The following is a 15,816-nucleotide window of genomic DNA, read 5'->3' as shown; positions in this document are numbered from 1 at the left end:
ACACAATCTGACCTACTACTTCTGTGTTCTAAGATCTTAGAACATTCAGAACACTACCTAGCCCTATTCACTACTTAGTAGTTTGTCTATAGTATTAAGTAGGGATAGTCTCAGCTGAGTTCACAGCTGAGAACATAGGTCTGTCCTTGTTGAAAGAGAGAGGTTAATAAGGAAATGTTAGTGTATATACTTACCCTCTTAGACAATAAGGCTGTACAAGCTGTACATTCCCTTCAGAACAAGTAGTAGTTTATTTAAGAACATTCTAAGTACTAGCTCTAGGTCCCTGTCCTCTTAGCTCCCTTCTCAGAATCCCCCCAGATCTGAACAATAGCTCTAGTAGACAGTAGATACACTAGTTCATACATTAATAAGGCCTTCATACAGGAACACTACCTCCCTACTCAATGTGTTCTACTTCCAATCCTAGTATACAATGTAGACAGAACTCTGAACCAGAATGGTCAGATTACTGAGTTTGTCCAACTATGAATGACTATTCAGGATTATAAGGAAAGTATTGAGTTCAGAGTCACTAACCTTAGAAAGGCAAACATCTTTATTAGATTCAAATGGCTTAAGACTTACAACCCTACTATTAACTAGTTAGAGTAGACACTTGTGTTTAATTAGTGTCCTAAGTCTTACAGCTACCTTGTACTACTGTTCTAAGTGGATGTAAACACTTCTAATGTTACTAACAGTTCTGATGAAGGTGACTAGTTGTTCTTCTTCAACTAGGATAGATATGTGGATACATATTCTAGTTAAGGTAGAACAGAGTTAATCTGAAGGATGTCTGTAACAGAACTAGTCTAGAACCCTCTTAGAACAACTCTACTCTAGAACACACATAGACCTAGCCTGCCAGATTTTGTCCAAGAGTTCCCTAAAGTCTTTAGTAAAGAGGAATTCAACTAGCTTCCTAAACACTGTCTCTAGGACTATACAATTGAATTGACCAAGAGTTTCCAACCTAAGGATTATAAGGTCTACTCACTCAACAGAGACAAGTAGGAGGTGCTCAACAAGTTCCTTTAGGAAAATCTTCAGAACAGCCAGATCTGACCCTCAAAGTCCTCTATAGTCTCCCCTTTCTTCTTTGTCAAAAAGAAAGATAGAAAGCTCTACCCAGTCTAGGATTATTATTGTCTTAATAAGAGTACTGTCAAAAACAAGTACCTACTCCCCCTGATTCAGGAGCTCATTAATAAGACACATACATTCAGAGTTTTCACTAAGTTGGACATTTGATAAGAGTACAATAATATTTGGATCTGAGACAGAGATGAGTAGAAGACTGTGTTCTAAACTAATTGTAGATTGTACAAACTAACTGTAATGTTCTTTAGACTAACCAACTTGCTTACAACATTCTAGTCATTCATGAATCACATTCTTACAGATCTGATTGACTCAGAGTATGTTAGTGTGTATCTGGACAACATTCTGATCTTCACCCAGACAGTTGAGTACTATTACTGACTAATCTGAGCAGTTCTACAACAGCTCTAAAATAATAAACTGTTCCTCTGAGAAGCAAAGTACTCTTTTGTATAGGAGTCAGTAGATTATCTGAGCTTTGTGATTAGTAGAGGAGAGGTCTGTATAGATCTAGCAAAGGTAACTACAGTTTGGAACTGGTTACAACCTTAGAACCTGAAACAGGTCTAAGTATTCCTTAGGTTTGTGAACTACTACTAATACTTTATTCAAGGCTTCAGTACTATTGTCTGGCCCCTTCACAATCTTACTAGCAAAGATGTTCCTTAGTAATAGGATGATTAGTAGTAGTCTGTGTTTGAGTCCCTTAAGTAGGCTATTACTAGTAAGCCTGTATTAGTAGTTCTAACAGTTGTGAACAAGTTCTGAGTTGAAGCTAACTCTTCTAACTTTGCAAATAGAGTAGTACTGTCCTAGTTCATTGACAGAAAGTAGTGTCTGATAGTGTTCCAATCAGAATCCCTCTCTGTAACAGAACAGAACTACCCTATTTATGACAAGGAACTCCTTGTAATTGTCTGTTCCCTAGAGGAGTAGTGTTAATATCTCCTTAGTACTGTACAGAAGTTTGAGATTTAGAGTGATCACCTTAATCTCTAGTACTTCTAGACACTTTAGAAGCTCAACCACTACTAAGCCTACTAGATGTTAGAACTGTAGGACTTTAACTTTGTACTGACTCACAAACCTGGAACACAAATAATGAAAGCTGATTTACTCTTAAGACAAGTAGGTTATTGTTAACATGTATTACAATCAATGATACAATTACAGACACTACAGTAATGATAAGATGATTAAAACACATACAATTGGAATGGACACAGAACAAAGAGACATGTATCAGATACACAATACAAGACATGTATTGAATATGCAATAAGTATCAGATACAAGATAATGATACATTGGATGTCTAAGACATATGGACAAATGAACAACATAAAAGCAAGCAACTTAGTAACTAAATATACATCATTATCAGGGTCTACACCCTCATTACTTGTGTGATAACCTAAGAATACACATTCTAACAGGTTATGAGCCTTACACTCTCTACTTAACACCTTACATTACTACTACAAGACTATGCTACACTACTTTACATTAATACTATACATCTACAATAGACTCACCAAGTACCTACAATCTCTATATGCTAAACAAAACTGTACCAAACTCATCTACACCTTTGAATAACTTGTAAAGGACGAATACAAGTCATTACAAACCTGCTGATGTACCTAAACACTTTGGACACAACATTGTACAACTAAAAGACACATCCAGATTCAAGATATGGAAGTATCAGATTAACTCTGCTATTGTAGCAACAGGCTATATACACTTGTTCACAAATGAACCAAAGCCTAAAGACATTGAGGTTGCACACACAATCTATGCATCAATAATTGATAAAGTAGTGGATCATATAATGGCTAACTTTATACATACTGGAACATCAATTAAAACTCTTATGAGTAGATTAGAAGAATGTTTCAACCCTCATACAGTTACATGTAAAGCATACAATGAGTCTTCACTATTTAAATGTAATAATCATGTTAAAAACTTTGGACAAGTACTTGATAAACTAGAGCAGATATATGTACAGCTAGTAGCAGACAATTTAAAACCTACAGACACTATGTATTGAGCAGCTATCTATGCTACAACCCCTCCTAAATATAGTAGTACTATTACAGCTATGGAACAAGCTTGAGACATGTTTTACAATGGAAAACCTGAATCTGAGTATCAACCTATTAAGCTGTAAAGACTTATTACAGTACTACACCAAGCATTTAATGATTTTCGCATCAAAAACCCTACACAATACATAAACAACAAGCCTACAATATGTGGACAGGCAAATATGTTTTGTACAAAAGATAAAAAGTACAGAAAGAAGGGAAACAACAAAAATACAAGCAAACTGACCCCTACATCAAAATGCTTCAATTACAGCAAATCAGGGCACTTCTCCTGTGATTGCCAGAAGTCACCAACTCAATCAACACTAGATGCCCAAGCCAAAAAGGCTAATCCTTCAGCTAACACAATAGAAGCAATGGAAGTGAAATCTGTACTAGTAGCAACTACACTGTGTATGAATGCATACATCAAACAAGTGCCAGACATTGAAATGACAGATGTACTAGCCTCTCAGCAGGCAAATACTATTGTGAACACAGACACAAACAACCCATTTACTAATTGGGTATGTTATAATAATATCTTGGACGAAAATAACACACTAATAAATAAATATATCCCTAATACAATTGATATAATTGATTCTGGTGTAACAATTCATACTACACCATATTACTTTCACCTTACAAACATACAAAACGTATCCCTAGTAACAGTTACACTTGCAAACAAATTAACAGTGACTCTTACTAAGGCTAGAGATATGATTATTGAAATTAAAAAGGGAAATTCAGGAAATACACACAATCCTGTAATTAGCAAAATAATGTTAACACATGTTTATTATCATTCAGATTTAAACTTTTCACTTATAAGTCAAGTGTTATTATGTAACAACGGTTTCACATTCATGTTCAAACAAGTGGAATGTATTATTTATTGTGGACAACACAAAATAGGAACAATTAAACTCGAAAACAACTTATATACATTAAGAAACACTCATTACATGAATTCCATGAGCAGAATCAGTGTTTACAATCTACATAAACGTCTCAGTCATATCAGTTATGATTATATTAAACGTTTATTACAGAACAACACAACAATATTATCTCAAAAGATAACAAACTTTGATGAAAAACAATGTGTTGATTGTATAAAAGCAAACATTGAACAAACAGCACATTTAAAAACAAGATCTTCAGAAATAAGTGCAAACTACAGTGATATAATACATATGGATATAATAGGTCCAATATCCTATGAAGGATATAAGAATATACAATATCTATTAACATTAGTTGATGACACAACACATTGGGTATCTTTATTAAAATTACAAACAAAAGACAATACATATACTCAGTATGTTTAATGGAGCACAAACATATTTACACAACACAGTATACAAATAAAACAATTGCAAAGCAATAACAATAGAGTATTCTACAGGAAATTCTTCTAAGAATACTTAATTAGTCAAGGAACGAAATCCAGACTAACAGTAAAGCATACACTGTAACAGAATGGAGTAGCAGAACAAACACATAAAATGATATTTAATCAAATACATGCCTCTATTACTTTGCAAAACATTCCATTATGCTTATAGACAGAAGCAGCAATGTTACAGGCATATATTCACAATAGAACTCCTTGAAGAGTAATAGAATATGTAACTCCTTATTATAAACAATATGGACACAATACTAGTATTGACAACATACACAAATTTGGTCAATACATTATAATACAGAATGAAAACCTATCTAAAATTACAGATAGAGGTTATTACAGACAATAGATAGGTTTCGACAATAATTCAAAAGGTCACATTACATGGTATGATAGAAAAATAACTATTAAACATAATATACAATTCCTTGACACAAAACCTTCACAAATTGAAGGGGACTTGGAAGACATCTAAGAAAACAAGTTAGATATTAAGGAAAATGATGACAAATCCGAGTCCAAAGGACCTAGCAACGGAGACAAATACTGCTGCCAAGTACACAAACAAGGATAGACACACATTGAAACAAAATCCAAAGAAAACAAGATAGGATTGAATGTTCTAGAAACCCAAACAAAAGCTCCCCAAGTAATCAAACATTTTCAACATGTTTCTCCTGGATGCAACAACCCAAACTATCACTCTGAAACAGTTCCTCATTTACAACAGGACCTTAGTACATCCATGGAGGATGAAGCAACACTCTCAGAGAAAGTGAATCACCAACAGAAAGTACAAAATATGTAGAAGTTAGTAGAAAACATATAATACAACAAATCCAATTGAGAATCAGACAAAACTATGTAACTAAGACACTCTACTCGAAAGTGCAAAACTACAGAACGTTTGAGTGAAACAAATTTACCTAGTAAACACTCAAAAGGTCTATCATACGTTGACGAAACAAATATTATGATTTATCTTAACAAATTTAACAAACTACATACAGAAATAATGACAGATCCATTATCATATAAAGAAGCAATCAATAGAAGTGATTGTGAGCTTTAGAATAAAGCTATGGACAACAAAGTACAACAATTAATACAATCCAATACTTGGGAGACAGTATATCCTCCTAATAACACAAATGTTATTGGAACACAATTTGTATATAAAACAAAACGTCTAGTAGATAATTCTATCAAAAAACAAAAAGCTAGATTAGTTGTACAAGGAATATTTCAACAAGACAGCAAAGATTATTATAATAATAATCTATTTGCACCCACTACATACATATCTTCAATAAGACTTGCTATTGTATAGGGATGTTCAAAGAACTACAAGATACATCAAATAGATGTTAAATCTGCATACTTAAATGGAGAACTAGATAACAACAAAATAATATTTATTAAACCTCTACTGAGTGATTTAATAAAGTTAAAACCTGGACAAGTATTACAATTGTGTAAAGCATTATACAGTTTAAAACAAGCTGGATGACAATAGTATAAAACTCTATACTGAATACTTAATACAATTGGTTTTACACAATCAGAATACAACTTTGTAGTATTCTATACAAAGAAGAACAAACATACAGTTGTGATACTATTAGTTCACATTAATGATATAACTATTGTTGTGCAGAGTAATAATATTATCAATATGATTAAAAACTCTCTACAATTGTATATAGAAATTACAGACAGAGGCAAATTACATTAGTTACTAGGTATAGAAATCAAACACAATAGAAACGAACAAACAATAATGATGAGACAAAGACATTATATCAAAAACATATTGCTTCAATATAACTTACAAAACAATAAGAATTTACAAACACTTATGCAACCAAATACTCAATTAGTTACAGACAATAATCTACTAGAGGATGAACATACATTTATGTCCAAGATACTGTATATGAATATGGTCAGATCCTTACAATATATTGTAGATTGTACACAACCAGACATAGTGTTTATAACATCCTAACTTGCAAAACATTTAAAACACCCAAGTATGTTACATTACAATACTATAATACATTGTATACAATACTTGAAGGGGACCAAAGACAAATGGTTAATCTTTGGACAAGGAAATCATAATAATATCACTGGTTATACAGATACAGACAGAATGATGCAAGAAAATAATAAAGCAATATCTGGATACACATTCTTCTTAGGAGAATCACTCATATCTTAGTTAAGTAAAGGACAGAAACTAGTATCCTTATCTATGTACGAAGCAGAAATAATAGCACTATCAAATGGAATACAAGAAGCTATAGTATTACAATACCTAGCAGATGAGATACTACAGATCTCTAATGCACCTACAAATATTTATTATGATAACTAAGTAGTAATTAAATCTATAGAAGCAGACGAAACGAAATACTCAACAAGAACCAAGCATATTGGCTTACAACACAATTTTATTAAGTGTTATGTTGAGGAACAACTTATTAATATTAAGTATGTTCAAACGGACAATCAAAGGGCAGATATCCTAACTAAATCATTACATGTTCTAAAGATCAAACACCTTACAGACTTAATAGGTCTTGTAAATGTTTGAAGGGGACTGTTAACATGTATTACAATTAATGATACAATTACAGACGCTACAGTAATGATAAGATGATTAAAACACATACAATCAGAATGGACACAGAACAAAGAGACATGTATTAGATACACAATACAAGACATGTATTGGATACACAATAAGTATCAGATACAAGATAATGATACATTGGATGTCTAAGACATACAGACAAATGAACAACATAAAAGCAAGCAACTTAGTAACTAAATATACATCATTATCAGAGTCTATGCCCTCATTACTTGTGTGATAACCTAAGAATACACATTCTAACAGTTATGAAAGGAGGGAGAATGATAATAAAAATCTCATTCTCCTAGACAATTCCTGTTTTGTGTCTAAGACAATCTAAGAGATCTAACTCAAATCTAAGAATGTTGACTTTGTCACCTGTATACAGTGAGCTCTAAGACACACACACAACTAAGTCATAGTAAAGTAACTAGAGAAGCAGGCTAAGGATTAGGAGGAGGATAAGGATGGACAGGTTTACTAGGAAGGCTGACTGTATGTTCTGAAGGATCAGAAGCTGTAAGAGGACATTGTCTGAGCTTATTACAACAATCCAACTGTAGGACATTCAGGCTGACACAAAATGTAGAAACTCATTACTCAGAACTACTAGTGGCCTAGAATGTAGAGGGAAATCCTAAAGTATGTGACTAGTTACAATACATGCTAACAGACTAAGGCCTACTAGACAAGGGTTTAAACTCCTCTACATTTGTATTAGATCCTGGTTCACTCTTAGGAAGAAGTCTTAGTAGACCTGATTAGTAAGCTACCTGAGTCTTAAGGTTACAACACTATCTGTGTGATTGTCAACTGATTCTCTAAGCAAGTCTACACAGTTCTGACTCAAACAGAACTCACTTCTAAAAGTATAGTGTATATTTATCAGGATCATGTCTTCCAGTTACACAGACTCTCTTGGAAGCTCATTCATGATTACAGACTATAATTTGAGTCAAAATTCATATAGGACTTGTATGTGCTTCTCAGAATTCAAGGGAACCCTTTTACTACTTATTACCTGTAGACTGACAGTCAAACTGAGTAAGTCAATTAGGAGATTAAGCTCTACCTCTAGATGTTCATTAATCATTAGTAATCAGATTAGTCTGAATAGTTAGCTCTGACAGAATTTGTGTACAACAACTAGTAACACTCTACAACAGGACAGTCCCTGTTCTTCCTCAATTATAAGAGACATCTGTACTAGGGGACAGTTCTGAACTAGAACAGTAGTTCTGAATCTGTAACAGACTTTGTAGAACAGATGTACAGAACTAGGAAGGACACACAAGCTCTTTTGGAAAAGGTAGTATAAGTTATAAAGTGGAACTATGATTGGAAGAGGTCTGTGGCCAAGGATTACCAGCCTAGTGACAAAGTTATACTAGAGACTACTAACCTGACCACAGATTGTCTAATGAAGAAGTTAGACAACAAGTGCTTCAAACCCTTTGTTATTGAAAAGAAGGTTAGTGCCTCTGTCTACAAACTCTAACTTCTAGCAACATAGAAGTACATACACCTAGTGTTTAACAAGGTTCTACTGTCTCAGTACTATGATCCAGGTTTTCCTTTATAACAAAGACCCTCACCACCCCTACCAGAACTTATTAGTTCTAAACCAGAATACAAAGTAGAGTATGTAGTAGATGCTAAGCTAGTGTATAGAAAGCTCAAGTTCCTTATCTACTAGAAGGGATACTCAGTTGAAGAACACACTTGGGAACCTGCTAAGAATCTTACTTATACTACTAAAGTAATCTGAGACTTTTATTAACTTCATCTGAGTACTCTGTGTCAACTCTACCTTACAGATTTCTAAACCCTACTATTCTGACCTATACCTGAGCTACTAACTAAGCCTAATGTTTACTAATCAGAACAATTGGTTTTAGAGAGGGGGTGATGTTACAGTTCTCTACTCTTGTACCTTTAGTTCTAAGGGTTCTACACCCTTCTGTACTAGAACTCAGGACTTCTGTCCCTTAAGAGTGCTGTTTATAAACTATATGTGTGCTGACTCTTACTACTACCCTTCCTTACTTTATCATTCCATTCCTTTGACCACCCCTTCATTCTTTGTTCATTTTATAGTCTCTTACCCTTTGTCCATCCCTTCATTCTTGTACCTTTATCTTTGACCTCCCCTTTCTTTTATTCCTTATAGCTTATTATTCTTAGTAGCTCATACTCCTTGACTACTCTTGTATAGTTTAGTATATATAGGTGTATGAGATCAGACTAGTCTAGTAGTCTTGATCTTGTCTACTCTAGGTAGTCCTATACTCTTAGACTTACTCTATATACTCTACTCTTGTCTCACTCTCTCTCTCTACCTGTTCTGTGAGTTCTGACTACATTCTAGTACTTACATTCTGTATTTCTATTGTGTAGGATAGTTGTAGCCTAGGTCCCCTTACTGAGCCTTCAGGTCCCCTCTATACTGTTACTGATAAGAACCTTGTTAAACACTAAGTGTATGTACTTTTATATTGCTAGAAGTTAGAGTTTGTAAGTAGAGGTACTAACCTTCTTTTTAATAACAAAGGGTCTGAAGTGCTTGTTGTCCAACTTCTTTATTAGACAATCTAAGGTCAGATTAGTAGCTTCTAGTATAACCTTGTTACTAGGCTAGTAATCCTTAGCTACAGACCTCTTCTAATTATAGTTCTACTTTATAACTTATACTACCTTCTCTAAAAGAGCTCATACATCCTTCCTAGTCCTGTATATCTGTTCTACAAAGTCTGTTATAGATTCAGAACTACTGTTCTAGTTTAAAACTGTTCTCTAGTACAAATGTCTTTTATAATTGAGGAAGAATAAGGACTGTCCTGTTATAGAGTATTACTAATTATTGTGTACAAATTCTGTTAGAGCTAACTATTCAGACTAATCTGATTACTAATGATTGATGAACATCTGAAGGTAGAGCTTGATCTCCTGATTGACTTACTCAGTTTGACTGTCAGTCTGTGAGTAATATATAGTAGAAGAGTTTCCTTGAATTCTAAGAAGTACATACAAGTCCTGTATGAATTTTGACTTGAATTGTAGTCTGTAATTATGAATGAGCTTCTGAGGGAGTCTGTATAACTAGAAGATATAATCCTAATAAATACATACTATACTTTTAGAAGTAAGTTCTGTTTAGGTTAGAACTGTATAGACTTACTTAGAGAATTAGTCAACAATTATACAGATAGTATTATAACCCTGAGACTTGAGTAGCTTACTAATCAGGTCTACTAAGACTTCTTCCTAAGAGTGATTCAGAATCTAATACAGATGTAAGAGAGCTCAAACCCTTGTCTAGTAAGCCTTAGTCTGTTAGTATGTATTATAACTAGTTATGTACTTTAGGATTTTCCTCTACATTCCTAGCTACTAGTAGTTCTGAGTAATGAGTTCCTGTATTTTGTGTTAGTCCAAATGTTCTACAGTCAGATTGTTATAATAAGCTTAGACAATGTCCTTCTACAGCTTCTGATCCTTCAGAATGTACAGTCAGTCTTCCTAGTAAACCTGTCTATCCTTATCCTCCTTCTAATTCTTAACTTACTTCTCTAACTACTTTACTACAACCTAGTCCTGTGTGTGTTTCAGAGCTTACTGTATATAGGTGACAAAGTCAATATCCTTAGATTTGAGTCAGATCTCTCAGATTGTCTTGAATGTAAAACAGGAATTGTCTAGAAGAACAAGGTTTTTGTTATTATTCTCTCTCTTTCATAACCTACTTGTCTTAAGAGTAAATTAGCTTTTGTTATTTGTATTCTAGGTTTGTAGGTCAGTACAAAGTTGTAGTTCTATAGTTCTAACATCTAGTAGGCTTAGTAGTAGTTGAGCTTCTGAGACACTTAGAAGTACTAAAGATTAAGGTGATTACTTTAAATCTTAAACTTCTGTACAGTACTAAGGAGATATTAATGTTACTCCTCTAGAGAACAGACAATTGTAAGAAGTTCCTTATTATAGATAAGATAGTTCTGTTCTGTTACAGAGAGGGATTCTGATTAGAATACTATCAGACACTACTTTCCATTAATGAACTAAGACAGTACTACTCTATTCACAAAGTTGGAAGAGTTGGCTTTAACTCAGAACTTGTCTACAACTGTTAGAACTACTAATACAGGCTCACTAGTAATAGTCTGCTTGAGAGACTCAAACACAGACTACTACTGATTATCCTATTACTAAGGAACATCTTTGCTAGTAAGATTGTAAAGGGGCCAAGTAATAGTACTAAAGCCTTGAATAAAGTGTTAGTAGTAGTTTATAAACCTAAGAAACACTTAGACCTGTTTTAGGTTCTGAGGTTGTAGCCAGTTCCAAACTGTAGTTACCTTTGCTAGATCTATACAGACCTCTCCTCTACTAATTACAAAGCCTAAATAATCTACTGACTCCTGTATAAAAGAGTACTTTACTTCTTAGAGGAACAGTTTATTATTTTAGAGCTGTTGTAGAACTGCTTGAATTAGTTAGTAATAGTGCTTGATTGTCTAGGTGAAGATTAGAATGTTGTCCAGATACATACTAATATACTCTGAGTCAATCAGATCTGTAAGAATGTAATTTATGAATGACTGGAATGTTGTAAGCAAGTTAGTTAGTCTGAAGAACATTATAGTTAGTTTGTACAATCTGTAATTAGTTTAGAATACAGTCTTCTACTCATCTCTGTCTTAGATCTGAATATTATTGTATCCTTATCAAATGTTCAACTTAGTAAAAACCCTAAATGTATACATCTTATTAATAAGCTCCTGAATTAGAGGAAGTAGGTACTTGTTTTTAATAGTACCCTTATTAAGATAATAATAATTCTAGACTGAGTAGAGCTTCCTATCTTTCTTTTTGACAAAGAAGAAAGGAGAGGCTATAAAAGACTTTAAGGGTTAGATCTAGCTATTCTGAAGATTTTCCTAAAGGAACTTGTCAAGTACCTCCTACTCATCTCTGTTAAGTAGGTAGACCTTACAATCCTTAGGTTAGAAACTCTTAGTCAATTCAATTGTATAGTTCTAGAGACAGTGTTTAGGAAGCTAGTCAAATTCCTCTTTACTAAAGACTTTGAGGAACTCTTAAACAAAATCTAGTAGACTGAGTCTATGTGTGTTCTAGAGTAGAGTTGTTCTAAGAGGGTTCTAAACTGGTTCTATCTTGAATATTCTTTAGATTAACTCTGTTCTACCTTAACTAGAATATGTGTCCACATATCTATCCTAGTTGAAGAAGAACAGCTAGTCACCTTTATTAGAACTGTTAGTAACATTAGAAGTGTCTGTATTTACTTAGAACAGTAGTACAAGGTAGCTGTAAGACTTAAAACACTAATTGAATGTAAGTGTCTACTCTAACTAGTTAATAGTAGAGTTGTAAGCCTTAAGCTATTCAAATCCAATAAAAATGTCTGTCTTTCTAAGGTTAGTAACTCTAAACTCAATACTTTCCTTATGATCCTAAATAGTCATCTGTAGTTGGACAAACTTAGTAATCTGACTATTCTGGTTCAGGGTTCTGTCTGTATTGTATACTAGGATTAGAAGTAGAATGTGTTAAGTAGGGAGGTAGTGTTCCTACAAAAAGGCCTTATTAATACACAAACTAGTGTATCTACTGTCTACTAGAGTCATTGTTCAGATCTAGAGGAATCCTGAGAAGGGAGCTAAGAGGACAGGGACCTGGAGCTAGTACTTAGAATGTTCTCAGATGAACTACTACTTGTTCTGAAGGGAATGTACAGCTTGTACAGTCTTATTGTCTAAGAGAGTAAGTATATATACTAACATTTCCTTATTAACCTCTCTCTTTCAACAAGGACAGACCTATGTTCTCAGCTGTGAACTCAGCTGAGACTATCCCTACTTAATACTATAGACAAACTACTGAGTAGTAAATAGGGCTAGGTAGTGTTCTGAATGTTCTAAGATTTTAGAATGTAGAAGTAGTAGGTTGGATTGTGTGGATTTAGACTCAGATAAAGTGTAAAGAGAAGAATCAAAAGAATCAGAAGAAATAAGAGAACTATCTACTTTTGTTTTTAACTTTTTTCTTTTTAATAAATAATTTTGTTAATTTACTTTTTCTACTTTTTCTACTTTTTCTACTTTTCTTACTTTATTTACTTCTAATCCTACAGTGTCTATTAAATCAAAAGTAACTATTAAAAAATCTGAGTCATAGTCCTTCAGTACTATATTCACTGTTAGGTCTCTACAAAATCCTAGAGTATGTAGTTAGAGTCTAAGAGTTCTAAAGTGACTTTTAGATTTGTAGAAAAGGCTTCTTACTATAAATCCTGCTTGTCACTCATTATTACTCTAATGACCTAACAGATATACTGTTACTTCTACAGACAGTCCTTAATCTAGTACCCTGACTTTCTGTAGGGAAAGTATACTTCTTACTTTTAGGCTTCTCTAATATTTATCAGAACAGATTAATTACAAATTATAAGTAGATCAATCTAAGAGCTTAGAACTGTTAGAGTCAGACACATGTGTAGACATTCTGTACAGACTTAATACATCTGAGCTACAGCTTGGTTGAAGGAAATAGTATGTGTCTTCTACTCAGTATAAGTGATCAGTTCTAACATTATTTTAAGAATCTTATTAACTAGTTCTGAGTAAAGAGCTTTTCAAGCATTCTAATAAGAACATTATTGAACCTGAGTATGAATCCTGCCTTCTAGGCCAGGATATCAAACTCCTGAAAGAAAGTATTAGTAGAATGTTTACTCTGTCACAGAGATACAAGTTTGTTTTACACATTATACTTCTTATTCAGATTAATAAAGGAAGTACAGAGCTGCCTTATAAATTCTGAATACAACTCATTGTTCTGAAGTCAGATTAGGCTTTTAATCTAATAACCTTCAATCCAGTTCTAGGCCCAGGTGGCTGTGTTGCCTTCCTTTATGAAGGAGAGGACAAATAGAACACAATCAAGGTCTGAGAATAAGTTAGTTAAAATAGTAACTATGTATAGTTTGACTTAGTACTAGAAGTCCTTAAAGTGTTACCCATTAAAGTCTGAAGGGCAGACTATATACACCTTCTTTCTAGAACAGGTTGTAACTTCCAGAACAATTAGAACAGGTTCTGAGAGAGTTAGAGGCACATAGTTAGTAAAGGTCTCTTAAATAGAGGTCTATACATATTAAGCTAGGTCTGCTTGTAACTACTGATCTGGCAGGACAGTAGGAGTAGTAGTTAGTATAGGAGGGTCCATGTTTATACTACAAAGGAATCAGCACTAAACTAAAAGGGGTAATGAATAGAAGAAGGGTGGCAAAAGTTTAAAAGGGTTTAGAAAGTTTAAAATTTAAAAATGTAAAAGGGTTAGGATAAAGAAAAGAGATTAATATAATAGTAAGTATTAATGCTCAAAACATAGGAGAGTTGTAGGGTAGTAATGAGTAGTCTTGATCTGATGTTAGTAACAGTGTAGAGAGGACCTAAAGGCTTAGTAAGAGGACCTAGACTACAACTATCCTATACAACAGAAATACAGAATGTAAGTACTAGAACATAGTCAGAACTTGCAGAACAGGCAGAGAGAGAGAGTGAGACAAGAGTAGAGTATATAGAGTGAGTCTAAGAGTACAGGACTACCTAGAGTAAACAAGATTAAACTATAAGACCAGTCTGATCTTGTACACCTATATATACTAAACTATACAAGAGTACTCAGAGAGTATAAGCTACTAAGAATGACAAGCTACAAAGAATGAAAGAAAGGAAGGTTAAAAATAAAGGTACAAAGAATGAAGGGATGGACAAAGGGTAAGAGATTATAGAATAAACAAAGAATGAAGGGGTGGTCAAGAGAATGGAATAATAAAGTAAGGAAAGGAAGTAGTAAGAGTTAGTATACATATAGTCTATAAACAGTACCCTTAAGGGACAGAAGTCCTAAGTTCTAGTACAGAAGGGTGTAGAACCCTTAGAACTAAAGGTATGAGAGTAGAGAACTGTAACAAGTAGGTGTAGAGTAGTTCCTACAGAACTTTGTTTCTACTCTGAAAACAGATTCTGACAGGAAAAGTTCCTTTTATTAAGCTAAAGAAAGACTACTTTATTTTGCTCCAAATTGTCAACAATACTAGAAGGCTAAAGCAACCTAGTAGTTCTTACATTCTAGGCAGACTTTGGACACTTCTTAAACACTAGACAACTTTAATTAATTGGTAGAGACACTTGTAGAAAGGCTTTAGCAATTTAGAGTTAAGATGCTAAGAGTTATACAAGTCTCTCAAAATTGAAGAGCTAGACTTGTAGAGATTAACATTTAATACTTATGTCATGTTACTCATGATTTTTGTTGGGTTGTAGTTAAACATTTCTTTATTTCAAACTCTAACATGTTTACAAGTACTAACAAGTAGGTTTGAGCACTTGCAGACACTTGTAGAGAGTTGTACAGATTTATATCTTTATTTAGTATATATTAAAGTATGTCTACTTTGCTGAGCCACTCTAAAATTTTCCAACTGTCCTACAAGTACTCCTACTAATTAATTAAAGTCACCTACTGTTAGTATT

This window comes from Fomitiporia mediterranea (genome assembly GCF_000271605.1).
Source record: "Fomitiporia mediterranea MF3/22 unplaced genomic scaffold FOMMEscaffold_2, whole genome shotgun sequence".
Lineage (NCBI taxonomy): Eukaryota > Fungi > Basidiomycota > Agaricomycetes > Hymenochaetales > Hymenochaetaceae > Fomitiporia > Fomitiporia mediterranea.
Note: the sequence above shows the minus strand (reverse complement) of the source record.